We start from the raw sequence: 5,135 nt of genomic DNA on the forward strand, positions 1-5,135 counted from the left end.
TGAGCATTTCATAGCAGCTCTTCTATTACCCTGCATCTTTGGTGCTACATGCATATCAAAAACAAAATTGGTGTTTTTTGAAAGGTAAGAGAACAGCGAGGGTATAAATGAATATTCTGGAAGAGATGAAACCAGCCAAGTACCAAACAAGAAAAGGCTTGCGATTCAAACATATGAATAACATGAAAAAACTTGTGCTGCACACACCTTTAAGCCTGTCCAGGTTCATCAGGCAGGCAACACATTTGAGGCAATGCCATGTAGCCAGGGGAATCTTTATCGTTGGTGTTACCCCGAGCAGCAGCTAGGCTGACCTGGGAAAAATATCACCATATTACTGTCACATGAACAATACTATGCAGGATGAGATGATGTGTCACGGTTGCGGTGTACCACAGGATGCCATAACCTGTGTGTGCAGTGTTTTAGTCAGTGGGATCCACCTGGTTATTGGTGATGCAGAACTATCGATGTACTGACGATCTACAATTTTTATTTTCAAAACAATCTATAGTTGACTACCCAGAATCAGATGCTCTGCAGATCATCATACTACATAATCAGATGTGACACATGTTCTTTCCGTTAAGCAGCAATGTATGAACGATGCAATGGAAGCAGCAATACTCATAATAACCACTGCGCTCATGAGCCTGCAATGCTGCAGTAAATTCAATTCACAGACTATCACTTGATCTTTCCGTATTATAAAAGCACTATAAAGTGGTATTATAGAAGGTCAAGGGCAGTGTTGGAAGGAAAGCTGCTCTGAGTTGTATCTTCTATGGGTGAGACACTTTTGTTCTCTATTTTTATCTTCGTCCCGATGATTTTCTGAAAGTCCACTATCAATAATTTTGCGTCACTACTGGTTATACCCACTCACTGTAAATTACTCTGACTGGTTACACCGCAGTACAAGGTAAGGTTTCTGCAAGGGCTTTTCTGGGTAAACCACACTTTTCCGGATATTTTTCGAAAATACAGTGTTCTGAGGAGTGAGACAAGAGCCGTCTGCTTGATGTGTTCGCTCTTGCAGTTTCTGATTATCTCCTGTAGTTTTATATTATAAATTGGCTCTAGCAGTCAAATCTGTCAGGTGCAGCCCGTACAGGAGCTGTTCACGTGTTACGTGTACCCCTGGAGGGACCTTGATTTCGCGTGAAGTGTAAACGATAAATCCATTCAGATATATTTGTGGTGAAGGACAAACATTTGCACAAATGTTAACATTTGGAAAAAAGCACTGCTATTTAATTCTGCTGAAATACAAAAAAGTCATCAATAACATTATAAGATATAGAAAGAAAGGTCAAGTCCAGCATGATCCACTGGAATGAATCCAGCCAATGCTGGTCTGTGCATTTCTTTGTAAGAGAAAAAACGAACAGACAGACTTGCTGTCTATTTTATGCAAGTATCTCAATTTTTTATTCTTCGCTCTTTAAGTGTTTCATATATTCTGTTTAAATAATCGTGCACCTACCATTCTTGATTCACTGGAACTTGGAACCTGCCCCTTTCCATTGCTTTTGTGTTCTGTTCGACGGTGTCCGCTAGCATCTTTCTAGCTTGCGAAGCACAGTTGCAAAGGCTGCACAAAGGAAATAGTAAATGTAATTCAAGATAAATCAGGTTGCAACAAGCAACATGCCGGTATAGGCGTTCATTGAGGTTTTCTTGATCACCGGTATGCTGTAAGAATTCACTGGAAATTGTACAAAAACATTTTTGGACAAGCTGATTCCCTCATTACAAAACAATACAGGAATATATGATACCGCGAATAGTTATTCCCAAGAAAGCCCTGCTCAGTTTCATATTTCACCTCGCTTGCTATCCCTACTCTTCCTAATTTCTTTTACGCTTCATCGATCGATGAAACTTACCTCAAACGAGCCGGAATGCCAAACCGCATTCGTGGCCGGCCTTGCTACTGCTGCATTGCATGTGAATAAATATAGATAAGGAAACCAACGCGGAGACTTACAGAACACAAGCGAATGTCGGTTCGCGTTGATATACCTGTTATATCACATAACACACACATGGCATCATTATATACCCGACATGCTGCGTGCTACCATCTTGGGTGGATGGATAGATACTGCGGCTGCGGCTTTTCCCTTCGGAACTGCCGGTAGCTTGAGCCACTTTCAGCCACTCTGTGAAAGGTACACTGCGCCCCCTAGCAAAATTACCACATTCTGTAGAATCGATGAATATTTCCTTATTCCTCAATCGGTTCTCTACGAGCCTATTGCGTACATTTTTCTTTTCTTTTTTTTTTTTGCTTACGTGATTCATAACTCGCATAACATGTGGAGCCTGTCCTGGGATCTCAAAGGGCCTAGGCGTACCTGAACCTGATATGTTGGTAAAGGCAGGTAAAAGTAAAGCTATTACATTTTGTACCAACTGCAGATCTGCAGGCACCATCGTATTTATCCACTTATTTTTTTTTTCTTTTCTAGTTCCTCATCTCTCACGCCAGGTATGCGCTGGATCAACAAGAACATCATCATTACCAAGGCTTGTCAAGAGGAGGATCGACGCAATCCACTACCCATACTGCTACAAATCCGAAAGCTGCGCGCGTTGCGTTTAACGTTAACTCTTTGCTGTGGTTCTGTCGCTGTTTGCTTCTTTCGGTTTGGTTCGCCACATCGTCATCAGTGAGTTACCTCCCGCTTTGTTGCGGTTCTTTCGGTTAACTGTGAGTGTCGTTTGGCGTTTGAGACTACACTTTCGGTTTGCGCCATGCCAAAAGTAAAAGACAAAAGGTACCCTTATTACATGGCGCGCCGTCGTACTGAACAGGCACTGCATGTTATCGATTTTGGTATAGATGAGGCACATGCTTTAACTAACCCTCATGCTACTTCTGAGGTTTGTGTTGAAGCCCATATTCCTACTGTGGCGGCGGCGTCTTCCGTTGTTCCAGATGCGGCAGTGCCTTCGACCTCACACAGACAGGATCAGTTGTTAGATATCCGATCTGCTGATGTTACCGAAGAACATCAAAGTGATATTGAAAGTCACGAGGTTTTACCGCATCCGAGTGCTGCTGAGGGAAGCGTCTCCTCACAGACCTCGTCTAGCGAAGTAGAAAGTGACCCGGGCATGCTTACGAAGATACGAACGTGGGCAATCAAACACAACATTACTCAAGTAGCGTTGACTGATCTTTTGAAAATATTAAAGATTCATCATACTGAGTTTCCGAGTGATGCTAGAACACTATTGGGCACGCCACGAAACACATCATCGCAGGTTGTAGAAATGGGCAAGGGCAGGTACTGTCATTTTGGGCTTTCTAATGGCCTCCATCAAGTTTTAGGCCACATATCTGATGTGCCATCAGTAGTACAGCTTGTGTTAAATTTTGACGGGCTACCCATCAGTAAGAGCAGCGGAATGCAGCTGTGGCCGATACAGTGTCTTGTTCGGATTGACACTGATCCAATATTTCTGGTTGGGATTTATGCCGGAGTTGAGAAACCTCAGTCAGCCAATGAGTACCTTACCCCACTGATCGATGAACTGAAGCCACTGATTGCTGAGGGATTGACGATTAATGGCACTCATTGCGATATTGTTCTTGACGGCATTGTTTGTGATGCACCAGCACGTGCATTCATCTTTTGCATAAAGGGTCATAATGCACGATCTGGTTGTCCGAAGTGCACTGTGGAGGGAAAATATTTGGTGAACAGGATGTGTTTCCTAGACATGAAAGCACCATTACGAACTGACGATAGCTTTCGCCACCAACATGACACGGACCACCACAAGGGAACGAGCATTATCACGGAGTTGCCTGTTGACTGTGTCTCTGTGGCTCCCCTTGATTATATGCACCTTATCTGCTTAGGTGTAATGCGGAAGCTCTTGAATTTGTGGGTTGCATCTTCTAGGTGTGTACTGGGCCCAGCTGATAGATGCATTCTCTCTGAACGCAATGTGGCACTTCAAGCGCATGTTCCACAGGAGTTCGCCAGAAAGCCTAGAGCCATTGGCGAACTTGATCGTTGGAAGGCCACAGAATTCCGCATGATTCTTTTGTACACTGGGCCGTGTGTTCTGCGAAATCTCCTGCCTAATGACATGTACACAAATTTTGTCACTCTGCATTGTGCAATACAAATATTGTCCAGTAAGGAGCTCTGTCAGAACCATGCTGGCTATGCAGAGTCTCTTCTTCAGCACTTTGTTGGTAAGTTTGCTAAGCTTTATGGGGCACATCACGTTTCATATAACGTGCATTGTTGTGTTCACTTGGCAAATGACGTGAAGCAACGTGGACCCCTGGACTGTTTCAGCGCGTTTGCGTTTGAAAATAATATGAAGTTTCTCAAGCGCCACCTACGAAAAAGTGGTACTCCTCTGGAACAGCTGCATAACAGATTTGCTGAGAGAGGGAGTACATCAGCAACCCAGACAGCACAACAGGGTGTCATGTTCTCACGCTCTCACTCTCGCGGTCCACTACTACCGAATTGCAAGGGTCCACAGTACCACAAGGTTACAATGCACAAGTTCACGTTAACCACATATGACGGGGACAATTGTTGTACTATTGATGACCACATTATTGTGATATCAAACTTTGCTGTCTTGAGATGCAATGGAGAGGCATGCATCATCGGTCGGGAATTCTGTGAGAGGAGCAATCTCTATTCAGAGCCGTATGACTCATCACGCCTGGGCATTTATATTGTGTCGAAACTCTCAAACCTCAAATGTTGGCCTATGGTGGGTGTACGTAAAATGGTAAAGCTGCCATTTCAAGATCGGCATGTTGTGCTGCCACTTCTACATTAGCAAAATCAGCGTGTCGTATTGTTCTTTTTGTTTTATCATTGTAGATATGGCTCAGTTCTTCTCAGTTGTAATCTGCTGTTTATACAGCCTATATAGATTTCCTTTTTTTGTGTGTGTGAAATACAGAGTAGCATTAAAAATATCTAAATCAGGTGTTCTTGTAAGAACCCTTGGTGCCAGAAGAAAGTGGGAAAAATATTGTTATTCATATCATTTGTTTGGCAGAAATGTTTCTTGTAGTGCACTTCATTATTCATAATGAAGTCGAAGTTGTTCCTGCATCATGGGTGGATGGCACAACATGCAAGTGG

General features: G+C 43.2%; 1 long non-coding RNA gene across 1 annotated transcript; it reads right to left on the bottom strand.

Moving 5' to 3' along the window:
* Window positions 1–245: 245 nt before the first annotated feature.
* Window positions 246–2,048, bottom strand: LOC135367167 (uncharacterized). Its single transcript, XR_010414378.1, has 3 exons — window positions 1,890–2,048; window positions 1,487–1,594; window positions 246–314 (listed from the first exon to the last, which is right to left on the bottom strand). It is a non-coding gene; the product is annotated as an uncharacterized LOC135367167 (long non-coding RNA).
* Window positions 2,049–5,135: the final 3,087 nt, after the last annotated feature.

The sequence above is a fragment of the Ornithodoros turicata genome, chromosome 1 (genome assembly GCF_037126465.1).
Source record: "Ornithodoros turicata isolate Travis chromosome 1, ASM3712646v1, whole genome shotgun sequence".
NCBI classification, from domain to species: Eukaryota; Metazoa; Arthropoda; class Arachnida; order Ixodida; family Argasidae; genus Ornithodoros; species Ornithodoros turicata.